The 26,856-nt window shown below is 37.2% G+C and overlaps 1 pseudogene; it reads left to right on the forward strand.

Moving 5' to 3' along the window:
* Nucleotides 1-9,490: 9,490 nt before the first annotated feature.
* Nucleotides 9,491-10,596, forward strand: LOC110576846 (annotated as a pseudogene).
* The last annotated feature ends 16,260 nt before the right edge of the window (nt 10,597-26,856 follow it).

The following is a 26,856-nucleotide window of genomic DNA, read 5'->3' on the forward strand; positions in this document are numbered from 1 at the left end:
TATCATCTGCAAAGAGTGAGAGTTTGACTTCTCCCATTTGGATGCTGATTTGGATGCCTTTTATTTCTTTTTGTTGTCTGATTGCTGTGGCTAGGACTTCCAATACTATGTTGAATAGCAGTGGTGATAGTGGACATCCCTGCCATGTTCCTGACCTTAGGGGGAAAGCTCTCAATTTTTCCCCATTGAGAATGATATTCGCTGTGGGTTTTTCATAGATGGCTTTTATGATATTGAGGTATGTACCCTCTATCCCTATACTTTGGAGTTTTGATCAAGAAAGGATGCTGTATTTTGTCAAATGCTTTTTCTGCATCTATTGGGAGGATCATATGGTTCTTGTTCTTTCTTTTATTAATGTATTGTATCACACTGATTTGTGAATGTTGAACCAACCTTGCAGCCCAGGGATAAATCCCACTTGGTTGTGGTGAATAATCCTTTTAATGTACTGTTGGATTGTATTGGCTAGTATTTTGGTGAGAATATTTTCATCCATGTTCATCAAGGATATTGGTTTGTAATTCTCCTTTTTGATGGGATCTTTGTCTGGTTTTGGGATCAAGGTAATGGTGGCCTCATAAAACAAGTTTGGAACTTTTCCTTCCATTTCTATTTTTTGGAACAGTTTCAGCAGAATAAGTATTAATTCTTCTTTAAATGTTTGGTAGAATTCCCCTGGGAAGTCATCTGGCCCTGGGCTTTTGTTTGTTGGGAGATTTTTGATTACTGCTTCAATTTCCTTAGTGGTCATAGGTCTGTTCAGGTTTTCTATTTCTTCCTGGTTCAGTTTTGGTAGTTGATACATCTCTAGGAATGCCTCCATTTCTTCTAGATTATCTAATTTGCTGGCATATAGTTGCTCATAATATGTTCTTATAATTGTTTGTATTTCTTTGGTGTTGGTTGTGATCTCTCCTCTTTCATTCATGATTTTATTTATTTGGGTCATTTCTCTTTTCTTTTTGATAAGTCTGGCCAGGGGTTTTTCAATCTTGTTAATTCTTTCAAAGAACAACCTCTTAGTTTCATTGATCTGTTCAACTGTTCTTTTGGTTTCTATTTCATTGATTTCTGCTCTGATCTTTATTATTTCTCTTCTCCTGCTGGGTTTAGGCTTTATTTGCTGTTCTTTCTCCAGCTCCTTTAGGTGTAGGGTTAGGTTGTGTATTTGAGACCTTTCTTGTTTCTTGAGAAAGGCTTGTATTGCGATATACTTTCCTCTTAGGACTGCCTTTGCTGCATCCCAAAGATTTTGAATAGTTGTGTTTTCATTTTCATTTGTTTCCATGAATTTTTTAAATTCTTCTTTAATTTCCTGGTTGACCCATTCCTTCTTTAGTAGGATGTGCTTTAGTCTCCATGTATTTGAGCTCTTTCCAACTTTCGTCTTCTGACTGAGTTATAATTTCAAAGCACTGTGGTCTGAAAATATGCAGGGAATCATCCCAATCTTTTGGTACTTGTTGAGACCTGATTTGTGACCTAGGATGTGATCTATTCTGGAGAATGTTCCATGGGCACTAGAGAAGAATGTGTATTCTGTTGCTTTGGGATGGAATGTTCTGAATATATCTGTGAAGTCCATTTGGTCCAGTGTGTCATTTAAAGTCTTTATTTCCTTGTTGATCTTTTGCTTAGCTGATCTGTCCATTTCAGTGAGGGGGGTGTTGAAGTCCCCCCACTATTATTGTATTGTTGTCCATGTGTTTCTTTGCTTTTGTTACTAATTGCCTTATATAATTGGCTGCTCCCATATTAGGGGCATAGATATATTTTTTTAAAGATTTTATTTATTTATTTGAGAGAGAGAATGAGAGAGAGAGAGCACATGAGAGGGGGGAGGGTCAGAGGGAGAAGCAGACTCCCCGCTGAGCAGGGGAGGCATAGATATTCACAATTGTTAGATCTTCTTGTTGGATAGACCCTTTAAGTAGGATATAGTGTCCTTCCTCATCTCTTATTACAGTCTTTGGTTTAAAATCTAACTTGTCTGATATAAGGATTGCCACCCCAGCTTTCTTTTGGTGTCCATTAGCATGGTAAATGGTTTTCCACCCCCTCACTTTCAATCTGGGGGTGTCTTTGGGTCTAAAATGAGTCTCTTGCAGACAGCATATCGATGGGTCTTGTTTTTTTATCCAATCTGATACCCTGTGACTTTTGATTGGGGCATTTAGCCCATTTCCATTCAGAGTAACTATTGAAAGATATGAATTTAGTGCCATTGTATTGCCTGTAAGGTGACTGTTACTGTATATTGTCTGTGTTCCTTTCTGGTCTATGTTACTTTTAGGCTCTCTTTGCTTAGAGGACCCCTTTCAATATTTCTTGTTGGGTTGGTTTTGTGTTTGCAAATTCCTTTAGTTTTTGTTTGTTCTGGAAGCTTTTTATCTCTCCTTCTATTTTCAATGACAGCCTAGCTGGATATAGTCTTCTTGGCTGCATATTTTTCTCATTTAGTGCTCTGAAGATATCCTGCCAGTCCTTTCTGGCCTGCCAGGTCTCTGTGGATAGGTCTGTTGCCAATCCAATGTTTCTACCATTGTAAGTTACAGATCTCTTATCCCAAGCTGCTTTCAGGATTTTCTCGTTGTCTCTCAGACTCATAAGTTTTACTATTAGATGTTTGGGTATTGACCCATTTTTATTGATTTTGAGGGGGGTTCTCTGTGCCTCCTGGATTTTGATGCCTGTTTCCTTCCCTAAATTAAGGAAGTTCTCTGCTATAATTTGCCCCAATATACCTTCTGCCCCCCTCTCTCTTTCTTCTTCTTCTGGGATCCCAATTAATCTAATATTGTTTCATCTTATGGTATCACTTAACTCTCAAATTCTGCCCTTGTGATCCAGCAGTTGTTCATCTCTCTTTTTCTCAGCTTCTTTATTTTCCATCATTTGGTCTTCTATATCACTAATTCTCTCTTCTGCCTCATTTATCCTAGCGGTTACAGCCTCCATTTTTTATTGCACCTCATTAATAGCCTTTTTGATTCTGAGTTGGTTAGATTTTAGTTCTTTTATTTCTTCAGAAAGGGTTTCTCTAATATCTTCCATGCTTTTTTCAAGCCCAGCTAGTATCTTTATAATCGTCATTCTGAACTCTAGTTCCAACATCTTACTAATGTCCGTATTGATTAGGTCCCTTGCAGTTGGTACTGCATCTTGTTCTTTTTTTTGAGGTGATTTTTTCTGTCTTGTCATTTTGTCCAGAGGAGAATAGATGAATGAGAGAACAAAATATTAATAGGGTAACAACGACCCCAGAAAAAGATACACTAAACCAATCAGAAGAGTCCTGAAACTGGGGGAAAAGAAAGGGAAAGAAAGAAAAAAAAAGAAAAAGAAAAAGATTTAAAAAAAAAAAACAGAATATGATCAAATATGATCAGGCTGGTGAATTGATCAGTGCCACACACTAGATTTTGGGTGTATTTTGGTCTGTTAGAAGAAAGTGCCTCCCAAAATTTTAAAGAAAGAAAAACTTATATATGTACAAAAATAAGGGTAAATATGATGAAGGGATGGAATATGACTGTAAGGATGAAAATTATAAAAGATTTTATAAAAAGAATTGATAAGAAGTTGGTTGAAAAAAGAAAGAAGAGGATTTAAAAAAAAAAAAAGGGAGAGAATGCGATCAGGCAGGAGACTAGATCAAAGCCATACCCTGGAGATTTAGGGTATATTTTGGTCTGTTAGAAGAAACTGTATCCCAAAATTCTAAAGAGAGAACAACTTATATATATATATATATATATATATATATACCAAAAATAAGGTTAACTACTATGAAGGGATAAACTATGACTCTAAAAATGAAATATAAAAAGGATTTTATAAAAAAGGGATTGATAAGATGTTGGTTGAAAAAGGGAAAAATAAAAATTCAAAAAAAAAATTAAAAGAAAATTTAAAAAATTAACTTTGAATGACTAAAGAATCATGGGAAAAAGCTACGAATTCTATGTGCTGTATTCCCCTAGCCCTGGAGTTCTGCCGTTCTCATTGATTGGTAAACTTGGTCTTGGCTGGCTGTTCTTGCTGATCTTCTGGAGAGAGACCTGTTGCAGTGATTCACAAATGTCTTTGCCAGAGGCGGAATTGCCCCGCCCCTGCTGGGGGCCGGGCTAAGTAATCTGCTCGGGTTTGCTCTTGGGAGCTTTTGTTCCCTGCAAGCTTTCTGTACAGCTTTGGGGGATGAGAGTGAAAATGGCAGCCTCCCAATCTCTGCCCCGGAGGAGCCAAGAACTTGGCACTCCACTCCTCAGCGCGCCCCCAGAGAAAAGCAGTCAATCACTCCCATCTCCCTGGTCTCCAGCCACACACTGTGCTCACCTGGTCTGTGACTGAGCGTTTCTATCTCTGGCACATGACCTCGTGTGGAGTCTCTAAACCCAGCAGATCCCTGTGGTGCGCTCCTGCTCCGTTCCTCCTGGGGGAGGAAGGGGAGTCTCCCCGGATCTGCCACTTGTTGGGTCTCTGCTGGAAGAGCAGTGGCCCGACTGTGCTTCGGATCATTGTTTATGGCAACCCCGAGCTGAGAGCCCACTCCTCGGCTCCATCTCTGCACCTGCTTCCCTGCTCTGACACCTGGGAGTTCTGCTGCCCTCAGGCACCCCCGGTTTTTCTGTGACCCCAAGGGTCCTGAGACCACACTGTCCCAGTGACGGTTCCACCGTCCTCTTAGCCACTGGAGTGACGTTCCCTCAGTGGAGCCGACTTCTAAAATTTCTGATTTTGTGCTCTGTTGCCCTATCACTTGCCGGTAGCAGCCGACGGAGGCCCCCTCCCCCGCCGTCTATCTTTCCGAATATCGCCTCGGATTCACTTCTCCACACGTCCTACCTTCCAGAAAGTGGTCGCTTTTCTGTTCAGAGAGTTGCTGCTATTCTTTTCTTCGATCTCCTGTTGAGTTCATAGGTGTTCAGAATGTTTTTGATCCCTATCTAGCTGAATTCCTGAGACCAGACGAAATTTAGGTCTCCTACTCCTCCGCCATCTTGCTCCTCCCCTGGTATAAGGTTAATATACAAATGTCAACTGCTTTCTTATAGACCAGCTATGAACAACTGGGATTTTAAAATATAAATACCATTAAAATACAATACCATTTACATTAGCAAAAACCAAGTGAAGTACTTAGGTATAAATCTAAGAAAATATGTGAAATATTTGTATGAAAAAACTATAAAGCTTGGATGTAAGAAGTCAAAGAAGATGAAAATCAATATTGGCTTATTTTTTAAAAAGGTTTTATTTATTTATTTGACAGTGAGTGAGAGAGAGAGAGCGCACAAGCAGGCAGAGCAGCAGGCAGAGGGAGAGGGAGAAGCAGTTTCCCTGCTGAGCAGGGAGCCTGACATGGTGTTTGATCCCAGGACCCTGGGATCATGACCTGAGCTGAAGGCAGATGCTTAACTGACTGAGTCAGAGGCAGACACTTAACTGACTGAGCCACCCAAGTGCCCCAACAGTAGGTTATTCATTGTTTAATAAAGAAATCTCAAACTTCCTCAAACACCTTAAAAAACAGAAGTAGTTGGAACACTCTCTAACTCATTTTCTGAAGGTTGTATTTACCTGATACCAAAGCTGTAAAATGACATCACAAGGAAAGAAAACTATAGACCCATATCTTTTATGATTATAAATGCAAAAAACTTAATGAAATTCTAGCAAACAGAATCCCACAGTATATTAAAAGGATTGTTCATCATGACCAAGTAGGACTTCTATCCTAGAAATGCAGGAGTGGTTCAAATATGGAAAAATCAATTAGTGTACATTAACAGAATGAAGAAAAATTTTCACATGGTCATTTTTATTGATGCAGAAACAGCATTTCATGATAAAAGTCACTTGATAAACAAGGAATAGAAGGTGTATTAAAGTTAACCAAAGCTTTCACAACAAAATGTCACAGACTGAATGGCTTAAAAAACAGAAATTTATATTCTCAGTTTTGGAGCCTAGAAGTCCAAATTGAAGATGTCAGGAAGTTTCTTTTTTTCTGAGTTCTTTCCTTGCTTTGCAGATGGTTGCCTTCTCACTCTGTCCACACATGGTCATGTGGGTGTGCACTGCTTGTATGTCTTTGTATCCAGATTTCCTCTTCTTGTAAAGACACCAGCCAGGTTGGATTAGAGCTTACCCTAATGGCCTAAATTTAATTTAACCCCCTCTTTAAAGGCCTTGTCACCAATTACAGTTACATTCGGATGTACTAGAAGTTAGTACTTCATCATATGAATTTTGGGGGTATGTAATTCAGCTCATAACAGAAGGGAACTTGCACAACCTGGTAAAATGCATCTATGAAAAACCCACAGCTAACATACTCAATGGTAAAGGACTAACAGCCTAACTCCCTAAGATCAGAAATGAGATGAGGATGTTTACTTTTACCACCTCTATTCAACACTGTACTAATAAGATATAGCTAGAGAAATTAGCCAAAGGAAGAAATAAAAGGCATTGAAATTTGAAAGGAAAAAGTAAAACTATTTTAGTTCACAAATGACACATTCTTATACATAGATAACTTCAAAAAAATCCAAAACATCTTTCAGATTGTAAACATATTCAGCAATGTTGCAGGATACATTGCTGAATATGTATGCTCTACATACAAAAATCAGTTGTATTTCTTTTTTAAAAAATATTTTGTTTATTTATTTGACAGAGAGAGAAAGCACAAGCAGGGGGAGTGGCAGAGGGAAAGGGAGAAGCAGGCTCTCTGTTGATTAGGGACTCTGACATGGGGCTCAATCCCAGGACCCCAGGATCATGACCTGAGCCGAAGTTAGGTGCTTAATTGACTGAGCCATCCAGGTGCCCCAATCAGTTGTATTTCTATATGTTAGAAATGAGTCATCTGAAAATGAATTATGGAATATGCCTCATAAAAAATAAAATTCTGTAGCACTTGGGTGGTGTAGTCGATTGGGTGACTGACTCTTGGTTTTGGCTCAGGTCTTGATCTTGAGATTGTGAGACTGAGCCCCGCATAGGGCTCCACACTCAGTGTAGCATCTGCTTGAGATTCTCTCTCCTTCTCCCACTGCCCCTCCCATTTGCTCTCTCTCTCTAGAATAAATAAATAAATCTTAAAAAAAAGAAAATAGAAAATACTTAGGATTAATATTAACCAAGAAGATGCAAGACTTGTACATTGAATACTACAGAACATTGAAAGAAATTAAGTAAAACATAAATGAATGGAAGGATATTAAATGATTATGGATTGTAAAAATGAATATTGTTAGATAGTAATACTTCCCAAACTGATCTACAGATACAATGCAATCTGTATCAAATTCTCTACTACCATTTTTACAAAATGGACAAGCTGATTCTAAAATTCATATGAAATTGTTAGGGACCCCAAAGAGCCAAAACAATGTTCATAATTAGAAGACTCATAATTCTTGATTTTAAAACTTACTACAAAGCTACAGCAATCAAATTTTTGTAATATAGGCATAAGAATAGGTGTATAGATTAATGGAATAGAATTGAGAATACAGAATCAAACCCATTTTTGACAAGGTGGGAAGACCATTAAATAATCAAGAAATGATGCCAAATAAGATGAAATCAGAGAGGGAGAAAAACCATAAGAGACTCTTAACTCTAGGAAATAAACTAAGGGTTGCTGTAGGGGAGGTGGGTAGGGGTTTGGGGTAACTGGGTTATAGGCATTAAGGAGGGCACTTGATGTAATGAACACTGGGTGTTATATGCAACTGATGTATCTTTAAACTCTACCTCTGAAACTAATAATACACTATATGTTAATTAATTGATTTTAAATAAAAAAGAAATTAAAAATCTTAAAAAAAAATAACCCATTGGTGAAAGATGAAGTCCCAAATTAAAAAAAATATATATTAAACTTAATTAAAATGAAAATACAAGACTTAAAAATTTGTGGAATGTAACAGAGCAGTGCATGGAGGAAAATTTCTATTGCTAAATGCCTATAGTAAGAAAGAGGAAAAGTCTCAAATTAATAATCTAACCTAGAAAGAGAAGACAAAATACATTCAAAGCAATTCAAAGGGGGGAAATAAAGATAAGAACAGACATCAATGAAATTGAAAAGAGAAAAACAGAAAGAAATCAATTAGACAAAACATTGTTTCTTTTAGAAATCAACTAAATCCACAAACCTCTAGCAAGGCTGACAAAGAAAAAGGAGAAAAAACCCAAGTTACAAATATCAGAATGAAAAAAGAAATTGGGATATCACCATAAATTCTGCAAACACTGGAAAAAGGTAAAGGAGCACAGTACCATGAACAATACAACACACAGAATTTTGACAATTTAGATGAAAAGAATCAACTCCTAAAATTTACCCCACAGATACAGAGGTAGGAAAAAGAAGGGACACATGCACCCGAATGTTCATAGCAGCAATGTCCACAATAACCAAACTGTGGAAGGAACCGAGATGCCCTACAATAGACAAATGGATAAAGAAGATGTAGTACATATATACAATGGAGTATTACTCAGCCATCAGAAAAGATGAATACCCACCATTTGCATTGACATGGATGGAACTGGAGGGGATTATGCTAAGTGAAATAAGTCAAGCAGAGAAAGACAATTATCACATGGTTTCACTCATATGTGGAACATAAGGAATAGCATGGAGGACCACAGGGGAAGAGAGGGAAAACTGAATGAGAAGAAATCAGAGATTTTGGACTCCAGGAAACAAACTGAGGGTTACAGAAGCAAGGGGGCTGGGGGGATGGGGTAACCGAGTGATGGGTATTAAGGAGGGCACATGTTAGGATGAGAACTGGGTGTTATACACAAGTAATGAGTCATTGAACACTACAACAAAAACTTATGATGTTCTATATGCTGGCTAACTGAACATAAAAAAAAGTACAATCTGCCACAACTCACCAAATATAAAATAGATAATTTGAACATCCTTATAATTATTAAATAAACTTAGTTCATATTTAAATTTCTCAAAAAAGAAATTTCAAGGCCCACATATTTTCACTGGAGAATTCTACTGAATGTTTAAAAAGGAACCAACACCAATCTTTTTGAGAAAATGGAAGAGGATATAACACTTCTCAACTAATTTTGTGAAGCTAATTTTCTCTGATACCAAAACCAGATGAAGATAGTTTAAAAAAAAAAACACAAATGAAACCAATATTATACACCAATAGCCCACATGAACATAAATATAGAAGTCATTAAAAATGTTAGCAAATAGAATTAAACAATATTTTAAAAGAATTACTCACTTTGAACAAGTGGGATTTATGCAAGAGGCACAAGGCTGGCTCAGTGTTTAAAAATCAACCAATAATAAGACCGGCTCCAGGCAGCGCCCGGGGCGGCGGCGGCGGCGGCGGCAGCGGCGGGGTGCGGGCTGAGGGAGCCGGGCCTCGACGCCCCCCCTTACCCCCGTACCCCAAGAGCTGTACTAGTCCAGGAGGGACTGGGGGGCCTCATGGAGGTGAGAGGCGGAGACAGTTGCCCGGCCCCTCACCCCCCAGGCCTGAGGGAGGTACTTGAGCCCAAGGTGGCGTTCCGCGGAGGTGCGAATCGCTGCTGGAACCTCGGTGCGGACCCCAGCAGTAGACTAACGGATGTGTTCAACAGCGTGATGCTGACTGGCTCCACTTCCTTCTATGATTGCTACAAATCGCAGAGTGAAGACAGTGTTGACCTACGGCAGACCTATACTCCACTTTCTTCATCAGCAGAATAATCAAGTTCTGTAGATTCTTCACTTTTCTATGCACCATGGTCTACTTATGGAGATGATATTAAACAGCCTTCTAATTCTCAGATCAATGTAAAGAACAGGATTCAAACGGAAAAAAATGACTATGGCAGTGAAACAGACTTATATGGACTTGTGTCTAATATTTTGGAAGAACAAGATAAGTCACAGCCATATTTTGCTGAGGGACCAATTAAAACCCGTAGTGGACCAGCCAGTGAACTTCATATTCGACTAGAAGAGTGCTATGAACAATGGAGAGCATTAGAAAAGGAGAGAAAAAAGACTGAATTGGCCCTGGCCAAGAATTACCCAGGAAAAAAGTATCCAGTACTAACAACACCCCAATTCCAAGGCTGACCTCCAACCCATCTCGAGTTGATCACTTAATTGTGGATGAACTTCGGGAACAAGCCAGAGTTGTGACTCTACTAGGCAAAATGGAACGTCTTCGAAGCTCTCCCCTTCATGCCAATATCTCTACTGCTCTTGATAGACACCTGGAGTCCATTCACATTGTACAGTCACGTAGAAAGGATGAAATTGTAAATGCTTCAAATCGGCAAAGGCAAGGAGTTCCTAGATGCCAAGATGACAGAGATGTTTTTGCCCTTGCTTCAGCAATTAAAGAGATGTGTGTGGCTACTCGGAAAGCACGCACTACCCTGTGGTGTGCACTGCAGATGACCTTGCCAAAAACAGCCAGTACAGCTGGCCAAACAGATGTGGAAAAGGCTTTACAAGATATAGTAAACTGTGAGGATAAAGTCCATGAAAACATAAATAGTAGCAATCCAATGAACCAGAGAGGTGAAGCAAACAAACATTAAGGAAATGCCAGCAGAAAGAAGAATAAAAAGCTGATAAGTAAATGTATCAAGACATGCTAAAAAATTTTAATGAACTTGTCAAACTTGAAAATTTCAATACATTAATTTTCTTTCAGATTTAAAGTTAATACCTTAATGAAGTCTAACTTCTATTTAAAAATCTTCTATTTGGAATGAATCAGATATAGTTTAAAGTGAACTCAAAGGGAAAGTTGACTACTCTAGGAGTTCCGAGTAGCCAAAAATAACAAGTTTAAGTAAATTAAATATTTCCTAACAGCTAAAATATTGCTTAAGCCCATTCTGCAGTGCAGGTAAATGCGAATGTGAAATTGTTCTAGAAGATAAGTTTCATTTAGGTCTGCCTTAGTAAGTATAAGTCCAAATAATGAATCTAAGTGACTGTAACCCAATTATGGCTACAGTCTAGTAACCAAGACAAGTTTTGATTGTGATATAAAAGTATTTTCCTTACAAAATTGGATAATACCTAGGAAACAAAGGAAAACAAGGATGAACCCAATATTCATGTAAAAATTTAATATTTAAAATACTACCATATTTATAAATTTGAAATCTTAGTGCCTAAGTATATGGAGGGAAATGCATCTGATTCTCCTAAATTAGTGATAAAAGTGCCAGTGTAAAAACCATGCAAGTTACTGAATATAAAACCTGTTCAAATCATTTGTGTATATTCTTTAAAATTTAATTATACTATCAATTATTACATATTTCCAATTTTAAAGTATTTAAACTGAATCAAAAACAAATTTCCTTTATCTGGATCTTTTAGAGTTGATGCACAGTAACTAAAATAATGACTATTGTTTTAATACCCTTAGTTTGCTGCATTTTATGAGGGTATCACGAAGTTCTAAAATGTATTTTTTTAAGGTTAATCTTTAGTTTAGTTTGCAATTGGTTAGTGTATATTTTGTGTAGTTGTGTTCATTAGTTTGCTTCTGTATTTTTTTTAAAAGCTTTTGAAAGCTTGGCTTTTTCTGTTTCTCATCACTTAATATCTTTGTATGTAACCCGAGTAATTTATTCATTAATATGAAATGTTGGTATTATGTGACTCAGAAGATCTTGGGTTTTAACATTTCTCCATGAGTTAAACTATAATATAATGTACTGATCAAATTTAATTGAACTATCCTTGACTAGAAACACTGATGTTTTAAATGTTGGTATTTTTCCTAGTTTTAGAAATCTTGGTATTAAAGAGTGTAATCACACCACATAAATTTTCTTTAGATGATGTGCGGAAGAAACTGATTGAGAATGCAGGAGTAACTGTAGGGAGAAACATTTTGATCACTGATACGCTTTAGAACTACCCAAATGAATTACATTGAGGGTAGTCAAATAAAATAGATCACCCCACCACACTCACTGCATAGAAAGTGGTTAAGTTTGACATAAGACATGTTGGATGTTTTGAAAACAAATACTGTACTGAATTTAGTCTCTCAGGAAAAAATAAATTACTTTGTTGAAAATAAAAAAAAAAATCAACCAATAAGGTGGAAATAACCCGAACATCCATCAACTGATAAGTGGATAAACAAAAGGTGGTCAACCTGTAAAATGGAATGTTATTTGTCATAAAAATGAACGAACTACAGATACATGTTACAGCATGGATGAACCTCAAAAATATCATGCTCAGTTAAAGAAACCAGACACAAAAAATCACGTTGCATGATTCCATTTATATGAAATGTTAGGAATAGGTCAAATCCATAGGTATAGAAAGCATATTAATGGATGTCAGGGCCTAGAGAAAAGGGGGAATGTAGACTGACTGTTTAATGGGTACAGAGTTACCCTTTGGGGTGATGAAAATATTTTGAATCTGATAGAACTAATGGTTGCACAACACTGTTCATGTGCTAAATGCCACTGAATTGTACACCTAAAGTTAAACATTGAATTTTATGTTAAATGAATTTTATCTTATAAAGAGAATAGGTGCTCTAGAACTATGAGGTCTAATGGGGAAAAACCACTTATGTTCCTGGGATATATTATACATTTTTCTAAGTTTCTGTAGAGAGAACATTTCCATAATAAAGTTTAAAAAGAACAAAATAATGTAATTCACCATATTAACAAGCTAAAGAAGAAAAGTCTCATAATCATATCAACTGATATATAAAAATCATCTTATAAAATCTAATACTCTTTTATGATAAAAATGAAGCAAAACTAGGAATAGTGGGAAACTTCCTTAACTTATTAAGGAACATCTAAAAAACCTACAGCTAATATTATATTTAATGTTGAAAGGCAAAATGCTTTCCCCCTAAGCTTGGGAAGAAGACAAGTATATCTGGTCTTCTATGTTTATTCAACATAATACTTGGAGTTCTTGCCAGTGCAATAAGGCAAGAAAAAGAAATGAAAGACATACAGATCATGAAGGAAGAAATACAAATGTCCCTAATTGCAGAAGATATAATCGTCTATGCATGAAATTCCTAGGAATTTTTACACACACACACACACACACACGCATACACACACACACAAAATCTCCTAGAACTAATAAATTTTTTCACCAATGTTTTAAGGTACAAATTAACATACAAAATTTTAATTACATTTCTACATACTTATAATGAACATATGGGAAGTAAAAAAATACAATAGCATTGACAACTGCTTTAAAAATTAAATATGTAGGCATATATCTAATAAAGGTATAGTACTTAAATGCTGAAAAATGTAAACACTGGTGAAGGAATTGAAGGAAGATTAAAATCAATGGAGAGACATAGTATGTTTATGTATTGGAAGATGCAATATAGTAACTATGTTAATTATTCCCAAATTGATACACTAGTTTAACACAATCTTTTCAAAATCTGTTAGGGCTTTTATAGGTATAGATAAGCTAATTCTAAAGTTCATATGAAATGCAAAGGAACTAGAATAATTAAGACAATGTTGAAATGGAAGAGTGAAATGGAACAAATTAATGTACCTGATTCATTGACTCATTGTATAGGTACAGCATTGAGATTACACACTCTTGGTACAAGAATAGACACATATATAAGTGGAAGAGAAGGGAGAATCCAGAAATAGACCCACACAGTATTGGCAACTGGCTTTTTTTTAAAAAATGAAAGTACAAAAATAATTCAATGAGGATGTATATTCTTTTCCACAAAATAGTGCTGGAGCAATTAGATATCCACAGGCAAAAAATGAACTTATACCTAAGCCTAACATCTTATACAGAAATTAACTTGGAATGGATCATATATTCAAACATAAAACTATAAATTTTCAGAAGGAAGCAGGAAATAATCTATGGGATCTAAGCCTTAGTGAAGTATTCTTAGCCATAACATGATTCCTCAAAAAAAGAAAAATAAATGAATTGAACTTCATCAAAAACCTTTTCTTTGTGAAGAAATGCTCTGTTAATTGTCTGTTAAGAGGATGAAACACAAGCTACTACATATTGAAGAAAAGGCTCACATGTACATGTGTGATGTTGCAAGAATAGACTTGAGATTCAACTGTAAAAGAGCAAACAATCCAGTTAGAATTTGGGCAAAAGACATGAAGAGATATTTCACCAAAGTAGATTTATAGATGGCATATAAACATATGAAAAAATGTTACACATCATTAGTCACTGAGAATTACAAATTAAAACCACAATAAGATATCATTACACACCTAGCAGAATGGATAAATTTGACCATGCCAATACCAAATTTTGGCATGAAAATACCAAATGCCAGTGAGGATGCAGAGAAACTAGATCTGTCATACATTGCTAGTCTGAATATAAAATTGTATAGTCGCTCTGGAAAATAGTTCAGTATTTTATTAAAAAGTTAAACATACCATATGGCCCAGCAGCCACACTCTTGAGCATTTATTAGAGAGATGACAATTTGCATTCACATAAAATACATACCAAAATGCTTATAGCAGGTTTATTAATAATATCCCCAAATTGGTAACAACCCAGATGTCCTTTCAACAGGTGAATGGTTAATAAATCAATGGTACATCAATTCCATGGAGTACCACTCAGTGATAAAAAGCAACAAACTTGGATGGACCACAAGTGCATTCCTGTAAACGGTCAATTTCAAAGGTTTTTGAAATGACAAAATTATAAAGATGAAGAACAAATTAGTGGTTACCAAGGTCCAGGAATATGGTAGGGGTGAGCAGTCCCTGTGACTTTAGAGGGGTAATACAAAAAAGATCTTTGTGTTGATGGAATACTTCGGTATCTTGATTGTGGTCCTGGGCGCATAAATCTACACATGTGATAAAATAGCATAGAATTATACACATATTGTATCAGTAATAATTTTCTGGTTTTGAAATTGTATTATATTCATGTAAAATATAACCATTGGGGGGAACTTGGTGAAGGGACCATGTGTCCTCTGTACTATTTTTTGCAATTTCCCATCAATCTATAATTATTTCAAAATAAAACGTTAAAAATATACACAACCTGAAAGAAAGAAAGGTTGAGAAAGGAAGAGTCAGAGAAAAACAGATTGGACAAATAGAACAAATAGCAAAATTATAGGCCTAACTGAACCATATCAGCAATTACATTAAATATAAATGAAATAAGCACTCTAAAGTTTAGGATAAAATCACACAAAGAAAGAGGGTCTGGAATGAGTAATCCATAAGACACTGAAGTATTTGGTGTTTGTTTAGAGGTGGAGCCCAAAGGAGACTGGAAAGGAGTAGCCAATAATTTGGGAGGGGAACCAGAAGAGTATACTGTGACAGGAGCTAAGAGAATGGTATCTTCAAGAAGAGAGTTGACCATTGAGTGAATCTTGCTTATCACATTTGGAATTGTTCCCAATTGAGGGATTTTTTTTTGGTGACATTGCACTACTTCTCACTGAATTAATCATATTTATAGTTCTGACCAGATAAATATGCTAGCTCAAAACATTTTAGCTCTATATTCTATATTCCTCTATATTCTTCCCATTCCCCCAACCTCTTCCATATTACCTCTTCCACAACACTAATCTTCCTATGTTGTATCATCATATCAACTTAAAATTTGAGTAGGTTTGATGGCACCAAGTACCCTGTCATCCAATTGTTATGCTATGTGTCGTGAGGTATTTGGAGCACTAGCAATACTATGCACCTTGCAGAAGAATCCCATCTTGCTTCCTGGCCAACCTTATATAGATACTGATCTTGTGTCTCTTGAGGTGATATATGTTAGCTTCCAGAGTACATCTCTGATCTGTTAGAACAGATCTAGTCACACTGCAGGACCTTCTAATATTCCCAGAGCTATTATCTGTAGTTTCACTTACCTGCAATGATCACTTTGTATCTTTTAAAAAAAGATTTTATTTATTTGTTTGAGAGAAAGAGCATGAGAGAGAGAGCATGAGCAGAGGGGAGGGTAGAGGCAGAGGGAGAAGCAGACGCTATGCTGAGCAGGGAGCCTGATGTGAGACTCAATACCAGGACTCTGGGATCATGACCTGAGCTGAAGGAAGATGCTTAATCGACTGAGCCACCCAGGCGCCCTTGTACTTCCCCCCCCTTAATTTGAGTATAGTTTGACACATACTGTTACATTAGTTTCAGGTATACAATATAATGATTCAAAAACTGTATGTTATGTTATGTTCACCACCAGTGTAGTTACCATCTGTCACCATGCAATGCTATTATAATACCATTGATTATATTCCTTCTTGTGACCTTGCACCTTCTTTTGGAAGTTTTGCTACAGAGGTTTATAATTTCAATCACTGGCACCAGGTACCTTGGCTTTATGGATATATAGAATGATTATTATATAGAAAAAATATAATTACTTATTTTTATAAATTATTTTTCCACAATAGTTCAAATCAGAATGTATTGAAATCTGGCATGGTAGAGTAAATACCACAGGTCTCCAGAAAAGTAGCCTGTAAGCTCTTGATCTTTTGACCTGTTTACCTGGCTAGCCTCACGTATAGTTCATGATTTGGAACCATTCTACAATTTGGAATTAGTGTCTTGCTTGTGATTCTAGAAATTGTTACTGTTGTAAGACTCTGTATTATTTTTCATGGGTCTATAAAAAATTCTACACAAATAATGGTAACCCAATGTTTTGAATTGATTTCTAATAATTATTTGGCCAATTAAAGGAACGTTAGCAGCCTTTGTTCATTTCATAAGACCTGACGACAAGCCTTCCTTCATTTTGGCACTATTGATGCTGAAATGTGACCTAAACGCTCCCAAGGAAGCCACTTTCTCACCAGCATGGGACAAGACACACACACCAGAATGAGCCTTCCTGACAATGAGGGCTTAATGAGTTTCTCTGGCAATAAGGGATTGAAACTTAAAACATGAGAAAGCCCAATTCAAATGGTTGATCAGTGATGCTTTTGGAGAAAGTTCTTGAAAAAGGGGGAAATATGAAAAATGACATAGGTAGAGCCATTTTAAAAATAGAGCTGTAGCAACTGCCTTGCATGTCCTGTTTTTTAAACCTTTGAACTGGGTCAAACGTCCAAAATTCCAAGAAGTTAGCAACAATGAAAAATCTTGTTTGAAAAGGGTGATAAAAGTGAACTTTTGCTTAGTGACCACTCTGCCTGACCAATTAATGAACTACAAATCTAGCTCTGCTTGTCAGCACCAATAAACTCTTCTTAAAAACAACCTACCCATTGTAGTTTTGATTTGTTTCCCTGATGATGAGTGATGTTGAGCATCTTTACATGTGTCTGTTAGCTATCTGGATGTCTTCTTTGGAAAAATGTCTACTCATGTCTTCTGTCCACTTTTTAACTGAATTATTTTTTGGGTGTTGAGTTTTATAAGTTCTTTACATATTTTGGATACTAAACCTTTATCATATATGTCATTTGCAAATATCTTCTCCCATTCTACAGGTTGCCTTTTAATTTTGTTGATTGTTTCTTTCACTGTGCAGAACCTTTTTTATTTTCATGAAGTCCCAATACTTTATTTTTGCTTTTGTTTCCCTTGCTTCAGGAGACGTATCTAGTAAGAAGTTGCTATGGCTGATGTCAAAGATGTTACTGCCTGTGTTCTCCAAGAAGATTTTGATAGTTTCTTGTCTCATGTTTAGGTCTTTTATCCATTTTGAATTTATTTTTGTGTATGGTGTAAGAAAGTGGTCCTGTTTCATTCTTTTGCATGTTGCTGTCCAGTTTTCCCAACATCATTTGTTGAAATATGGATAGTGCCCCCCCCTTGGATAGTCTTTCCTGTTTTGTTGAAGATTAATTGACCATATAGTTGTGGGTTCATTTCTGGATTTTCTATCCTGTTCCATTGATCTATGTGTCTGTCGAGTCAGAATGGCTAAAATTAACAACACAGCAAACAACAACGTGAGGATGTGGAGGAAAGGGAACACTCTTGCATTGTTGGTGGGAATGCAAATTGGTGCAGCCACCCTGGAAAATAGTATGGAGGTTCCTCAAAAAGTTAAAAGTAGAACTACCCTATGATCCAGCAATTGCACTACTAGGTATTTACCCAAAGAGTACAAAAATACTAATTCAAAGGGATATATGCACCTTTCATGTATAGCAGCATTATCAATAATGGCCAAATTATGGAAAGAGCCCAAATGTCCATTGACTGATGAATGGATAAAGACGATGTAATATATAGGAGAGAGGAAAAGATGGCAGAGGAATAGGGGACCTTATTCCAACTGTGCCTGGAATTGAGCTGGATATCTACCAGACCACTCTGAACACCCACAAAATCAGCCTGAGATGTAAGAAGATATATCTGGATCTCTACAAACAGAATATCGCAGGTGGTTGTTTTCGAGGTATGAAGTGGGGAGCCATGATTCTGCTGGCTCATATCTGAAGATAAAAGGAAGGGGGAGGAGATGAGCTGTTGGGATCCTGCACCACCAGGGAGCGATAACCTCCCACGCTGGGGATGGGGCACAGACATGCAGACCAGTAGCGGTAGTGGCAGGGAAAGGACTTTAGGGCAGGCCCCTGGACTAAAACCTAGAAGGGTGGGGCCACACGTGCAAACTGGGGTGGCTGGTGGTTTTAGAAGCACAAAAGGCAAAGACGTGCCCTGACCTGGAGGTGAGGACTGGGAGTACTGCTGAGGGGCGCACAACACAGGATGCTACAGTTTTTAGCAGCATAGACAGAAACGGAGATAGTGTGGCCTGGAGAGCTCACTGAAGAACAGACTGCAATCTCTCTGTTCTGAGGCAGAGGATTGGAAACGATCTCTTCTGCTCTGACTCTCAGAAGAGATGGGAAAGCCATGAGGGAAAGCAGCCAGAGAACAAAAGCCCCCCAAAACCAGTTTTCACTGAGCTCCCCCCACCACAGGGGGCAGGGCAACTCTGCCCAAACAGGGTTGCCTGAGTAACCACCTGGCAGGCCCCTCCCCTAGAAGACAGGCTGGGAGAACTAGAGACCAACAACCCTAATGTCCCCATAAAATAGGTGCATCTTGCTTGGGTTGTGGTCAATAATTTGGACTCTGTACATTCCCTCAACCACCCCTCAACAGAATGACTGGAAGGAAGAACCCCCAAAATAGGAAAGACTCAGAGATTATGATTTATGCCACAGATTTACAAATGGATTCAGATATAACCAAGATGTCAGGAAATGGAATTCAGGGTAGCAGTTGTGAAGACAATAGCTAGAATGGAGAAATTGATTAATGGCAACATAGAGTCTCTAAGGGCAAAAATGAAAGCTGAACTGGCAGAACTTAAAAATACTATCAATGAGATCCAATCTAATCTAGATAATCTAACAGGGTAAGCAAGGCAGAAGAATGAATTAGTGATCTGGAAGACCAATTGATAGAAAAGAAAAATAAAGAGGAGACCTGGGAGAAACAACTCAAAATCCATGGAAAAGAGAACCAGAGAAATAAGTGACACCATGAAACGTTCCAATGTCAGAATTATTGGGATCCCTGATGGGGTGGAAAGAGAGAGAGGACTAGAAGATATATTTGAGCAAATCATAGCTGAGAACTTCCCTAATCTGGGGAATGAAACAAGCATTCGTGTCTTAGAGGCAGAGAGGACCCCTCCCAAGATCAAGGAAAACAGGCCAACACCCTGGCAGGTGATAGTAAAACTCGCAAATCTTAGAACCAAGGAAACCATCTTAAGGGCAGTTAGGGGGAAGAGATTCCTTACATACAGAGGGAGGAACATCAGAGTAATGTCAGACTTATCCACAGAGGCCTGGCAAGCCAGAAAGGGCTGGCAAGACATATTCAGGGTAGTAAATGAGAAGAACATGCAGCCAAGAATACTTTATCTGGCAAGGCTGTCATTTAGAATGGATGGAGAGATGCAGAGCTTCCAAGAATGGCAGAAACTGAAAGAATATGTGACCACTAAGCCGGTCCTGCAAGAAATATTAAGGGGGGTTCTATAAAAGGAGAATGACCCCAAGAGTGATATGGAACAGAAATTTACAGAGACAATCTATAGAAACAAGGACTTCACAGGCAACATGATGACAGTAAATTCATATCTTTCAATAATCACTCTCAAGGTGAATGGCCTAAATACTCCCATAAAATGGCACAGGGTTAAAAAAAAAAAAGGCACAGGGTTGCAGATTGGATAAAAAGACAGCACCCATACATATGCCGTCTACAAGAGACTCATTTGGAACCTAAAGATACATCCAGACTGAAAGTGAAGGGATGGAGATCCATCTTCCATGCCAGCAGACCTCAAAAGAAAGCTGGGGTAGCAATCCTTATATCAGACAAATTAGATTTTAAAGACTGTACTTAGAGACACAGAAGAACACTATATCATGCTTAAAGGGTCTATCCAACAAGAAGATCAAACAGTTGTAAATATCTACGCCCCCAACATGGGAGCAGCCATCTACATAAGCCAACTGTTAACCTAAATAAAAAGTCATACTGGTAATAATATGTTAATTGTAGGAGACCTCAGTACTCTACTCTCAGCAATAGACAGATCATCTAAGCAGAAAATCAACAAAGAAACAAGAGCTTTGAATGACACACTGGACCAGATGGACCTCATAGATGTATACAGAACATTCCACCCTAAAACAAAAGAATACTCATTCTTCTCGAGTGCACATGGAACTTTCTCCAGAATAGACCACATACTGGGTCACAAATCAGGTCTCAACTGATACCAAAAGATTGAGATTATACCCTGCATATTCTCAGACCATAATGCTTTAAAACTGGAACTCAATCACAAGAAAAATTTTGGAAGAAATTCAAACACTTGGAAGCTAAAGACCACTCTGCTCAAGAATGTTTGGGTCAACCAAGAAATAAAAGAACTTACACAATTCATGGAAACCAATGAGAATGAAAACACATCGGTCCAAAACCTATGGGATACTGCGAAGGCGATCCTAAGGGTGAAATACATAGTCAGCCAAGCCTCACCCAAAAAAATAGAAAAATCCTAAATTCACCAACTTACTTTACACCTTAAAGAACTAGAGAAAAAGCAACAAAATGATGCCTAAGCCATTCATTAGAAGAGAAATAATTAAGATTAGAACAGAGATCAATGAATTAGAACCCAGAAATACAGTGGAGCAGATCAATGAAACTAGAAGCTTGTTCTCTGAAAGAATTAATAAGATCGATAAACCACTGGCCAGACTTATCCAAAAGAAAAGAGAAAGGATCCAAATTAATAAAATTATGAATGAAAGGGAGAGATCACGACTAACACCAAGGAAATAGAAACAATTATTAGAAATTATTATCAACAACTATATGCCAATAAACTGAGCAATCTGGATGAAATGGATGCCTTCCTGGAAACCTATAAGCTGCCAAGACTGAAACAGGAAGAAATTGACAACCTGAATAGGCCAATAACCAGTAACGAGATTGAAGCACTGATCAAAAACCTCCCAAAAAACAAGAGTCCAGGGCCTGATGGATTCCCTGGGGAATTCTACCAAACATTCAAAGAAGAAATAATACCTATTCTCCTGAAGCTGTTTCAAAAAATAGAAACAGAAGGAAAGCTTCCAGACTCATTCTATGAGGCCCGCATTACCTTAATCCCCATAACAGGAAAAGACCCCATCAAAAAGGGGAATTTCAGACCAATAACCCTTACAAATACAGATTTCAAAATTCTCAAAAAAATCCTAGCTAATAGGAGCCAACAATAAGTTAAAAGGATCATCCACCATGACCAAGTGGGATTTATCCCCGGGATGCAAGGGTGGTTCATCGCAAATCAATCAGTGTGATAGAATACATTAATAAGAGGAGAGAGAAGAACCATATGGTCCTCTCAATTGATGCAGAAAAATCATTTGACAAAATACAGCATCCTTTCCTGATTAAAATTCTTCAGAATATAGGGATAGAGGGAACATTCCTCAAGTTCATAAAATCCATCTATGAAAAACCCACAGCAAATATCACCCTCAATGGGGAAAAAAATGAGAGCCTTTCCCTTATGATCAGAAACACATCAAGGATGCCCACTCTCGCCACTATTGTTCAACATAGTACTAGAAGTCCTAGCAACAGCAATCAGACAACAAAAAGAAATAAAATGTATTCAAATTGGCAAAGGATAAGTCAATAGATGACATGACACTTTATGTGGAAAACCCAAAAGACTCCACCCCCAAATTACCAGAACTCACACAGCAATTCAGTAATGAATTGACATGACACTTTATGTGGAAAACCCAGAAGACTCCACCCACAAATTACCAGAACTCACACAGTAATTCAGTAATGTGGCAGGATACAAAATCAATGCACAGAAATATGTTACTTTCTTATACACTAACAATGTAACTGTAGAAAGATAAATTAGGGAATCCATTCCATTTACAATAGCACTAAAAACCATAAGATACCTCGGAATAAACCTAACCAAAAAGGTAAATGATCTATACTCTAGGAACTACAGAACACTCATGAAAGAAATTGAAGAAAACACAAAAAGATGGAAAAACATTCCATGCTCCTGGATCAGAAGAATAAACATTGTTAAAATGCCTATGCTACTCAGAGCAATCTATACCTTCAACACCATCCTGATCAAAATTCCAATGACATTTTTCAAAGTGCTGGAACAAACAATCCTAAAATTTGTATGGAATCAGAAAAGACCCTGAATTGCCAAGGAAATGTTGAAAAAGAAAAACAAAGCTGGGGGCATCACGTTGCCCCATTTCAAGCTATATTGCAAAGCAGTGGTCACCAAGACAGCATGGTACTGGCACAAAAACAGACATATAGACCAATGGAACAGAATAGGGAGCCCAGATATAGACCCTCAACTCTATGGTCAAATAATCTTCGACAAAGCAGGAAAAAATATGCAATAGAAAAAAGATAGTCTCTTCAATAAATGGTGCTGGGAAAATTGGGCAGCTATATACAGAAGAATGAAACTGGGCCATTCTCTTACACCATACACAAATATAAATTCAAAATGGATGAAAGACTTCAATGTGAGACAGGAATCCATCAAAATCGTAGAGGAGAACATAGGCAGTAACCTCTTTGACATCGGCCACAGCAACTTCTTTCAAGATACATCTCCAAAGGCTAGTGAAGCAAAGCAAAAATGAACTCTTGGTACTTCATCAAGAAAAAAGCTTCTGCACAGCAAAGGAAACAGTCAACAAAACAAAGAGACAACCCACAGAATGGGAGAAGATATTTGCAAATGACACTACAGACAAAGCACTGATTTCCAAGATCTATAAAGAACTTCTCAAACTCAACACCCAAAAAACAAATAATCAAGTCAAAAAATGGGCAGAAGACATGAACAGACACTTCTCCAAAGAAGACTTACAAATGGCTAACAGACACATGAAAAAATGTTTAACATCATTAGCCATCAGGGAAATTCAAATCAAAACCACATTGAGATACCACCTTTGAATGGTGGTATCTCACCAGTTAGAATGGCAAAAATTGACAAAGCAAGAAACAACAAATGTTGGGGAGGTTGTGGAGAAAGGGGAACCCTCTTACACTGTTGGTGGGAATGCAAGTTGGTACAGCCACTTTAGAAAACAGTGTGGAGGTTCCTCAAAAAATTAAAAATAGAGCTACCCTATGACCCAGCAATTGCACTCCTGCGTATTTACCCCAAAGACACAGATGTAGTGAAAAGAAGGGGCACATGCCACCCCGTGTTCATAGCAGCAATGTCCGCAATAGCCAAACTGTGGAAAGAGCCGAGATGCCCTTCAACAGATGAATGGATAAAGAAGATGTGGTCCATATATACAATGGAATATTACTCAGCCATCAGAAAGAATGAATACCAAACTTTTACATCAATATGGATGGGACTGGAGGAGATTATGCTAAGTGAACTAAGTCAAGCAGAGAAAGTCAATTATCATATAGTTTCACTTATTTGTGGAACATAAGGAATAGCATGGAGGACATTAGGAGAAAGAAGGGAAAAATGAAGGGGGTGAAATTGGAGGGAGGGATGAACCATGAGAGAGTATGGACTCCGAGAAACAAACTGAGGGTTTTAGAGGGGAGGGGGGTGGGTGTATGTGTTAGCACGGTGATGGGTATTAAGGAGGGCACATACTGCATGGAGCCCTGGGTGTTATATGAAAACAAGAATCATGGATCACTACATCAAAAACTAATGATGTATTGTATCGTGACTAACATAATAAAATAAAATTAAAAAAGAGATGTAATATATATGTATATAGAAGATATTGAAGATAAAGAAGATGTTTTATATATATTAAAGATATAGAAGATATTAAAGGTAAAGAAGATATCATACACACACACAGGAATATTACTCAGCCATAAGAAGAATGAAATCTTGCCATTTACAATGATGTGGATAGAGCTAGAGAGTATTATGCTAAGCAAAATAAGTCAGTCATAGAAAGACAAATACCATATGATTTCACCCATACGTGGAATTTAAGAAACAAATCAAATGAACATGGCGGGGGGTGGGTGGGAAGAGGCAAACCAAGAAACAGACTCTTAATTGTAGAGAACAAATTGATGGTTAATGGAGGGGGAAGTGGGTGGGGGAATGGGTTAAATGGGTGATGGATATATGTGGTCTTTTGTGACTGTCTTCTTTCATTTAGCATAATGTTTATGAGGTTCATTCATGTTGCAATACTTCATTTCTTATATTGCCAAATAACATTCCATTCCTCTGCATTGATATACCACCTTTTGTATTTAATGGATAGACATTGGGTTATTTCTACTTTTTAGCTATTATTAATACTGTTATGAGCATTAGTGTGCTGCTTTTTGTATGGACATTTGTTTTCAGTTCTCTAGGGTATATACCCAGAAGTAGAGTTGCTGGGTCTATTATGGTAATTTTTTTTCTTTTTTTTTTAATTTAAATTCAGTTAGCCAACATATAGTACATCATTAGTTTCAGATGTAGTCTTCAATGATTCATCAGTTGCATATAACATCCAGTGCTCATCTCATCAAGTGCCCTCCTTAATGCCCATCTTTTTGAAAACTTGCTGATCTACTTTCCTCAGTGGCTGTACCACATTTTGTATTCCAACCAGCAGGGTAAAATAGTTTCAATTTCTTTACAACTCACCAACACTTATTATTACATATCTTTTTACTTATAGTCATCCTAGTGGGTGTGAAATTGTATGCCATTTTTTTTCATTTGACTTTCATTTTCCTAATGAATAACTAATAATGCCAAGCATTGTTTCAGAGGCTTAAAGGCCTTTTGCAGCTCTTCTTATTTTTTTAAACAATTAAAATTTTAATTCCAGTGTAGTTAACATACAGTGTTAGATTAGTTTCAGGTGTACAGTATAATGATTCAACAATTCCATATATGACTCAGTGCTCAACAAAGTAAGTGTACTCTTAATCCCTTTCACCTATTTCACCAATCCCCCTACCCACTTCCCCTCTGGTAACCATGTTCTCTTTAGTTTTTTAGTTTGTCTCTGTTTTCTGCCTTTGTTTTGTTTCTTAAATTCCACATATGAGTGAAATCATATGGCATTTGTCTTTATCTGACTGACATTTGCTTAATGTTATACTCTCTAGCTCCATCCATGTTGTTGAAAATGGCAAGATTTCATTCTTTTTATGGCTGAATAATATTACATTGTATATATATATACACCACATTTTCTTTTTCTATTCATGTATCAGTGGACATTTGGGCTCTTTCCATAAATTGGCTATTGTATATGATGCTTCAATAACCATAGGGGTGCATATATCCTTTCAAATTACTGTTCTTGTATTCTTCTGGTAAATACCGAGTAGTGTGATTATTAGATCACATGGTAGTTCTCATTTTAATTTTAATTTATTTTTATTTTTTAAAAACATTTTATTTATTTATTTGTCAGAGAGAGAGAGAGAGATTGAGAGAGAGTGCAAGCAGGGGGAGCAACAGGCAGAGGGAGAAGCAGGCTCCCTTCTGAGCAAGGAGCCCGATGAGGGACTCAGTCCCAGGACCCTGGGATCATGACCTGAGTCAAAGGTAGACACTTAATGGACTGAGCCACCCAGGCATCCCTCATTTTAATTTTTAGAGGAACCTCCACACTGTCTTCCACAGTGACCGTATCAGTTTGCATTCCCACCAACAGTGCATGAGGGTTCCTTTTTCTCCACATCCTCACCAACACTTGTTTCTTATGTTTTTGATTGTAGACATTCTGACAGGTGTGTGGTGATATCTCTTTGTGGTTTTGATTTGCATTTCCCTGATGATAAGTGATGTTGAGCATATTTTCATGTGTCTATTGGCCATCTGTATGTCTTCTTTGGAGAAATGTTTGTTCATGTCTTCTGCCCATTTCTATATTGGATTATTTGAAATTCAAACAATTATTTTGATTAGAGAATATTATGAAAAATTATATGTCAACAATCTGGGAAATCTAGAAGAAATGGATAAATTCCTAGAAACATACAAACTACCAAATCTGAAACAGGAAGAAATAGAAAATTTGACTAGACCAATAACCAGCAAAGAAATTGTGTCAGTAATCAACAATCTCCCAACAAACCAAAGTCCGGGGCCAGATGACTTCCCAGGGGAATTCTACCAGAAATTTAAAGAAGAATTAATACCTACTCTTCTCAACCTGTTCCAAAAAGTAGAAATGGAAGGAACACTTCCCAGCTCATTCCTTTTTTTTTTAAGGACACATTTATTCAGCGTCATGATCAGACTATTATATTTAGCAATCA

Source organism: Neomonachus schauinslandi, chromosome X, assembly GCF_002201575.2.
Source record: "Neomonachus schauinslandi chromosome X, ASM220157v2, whole genome shotgun sequence".
In the NCBI taxonomy this organism is placed as follows: Eukaryota; Metazoa; Chordata; class Mammalia; order Carnivora; family Phocidae; genus Neomonachus; species Neomonachus schauinslandi.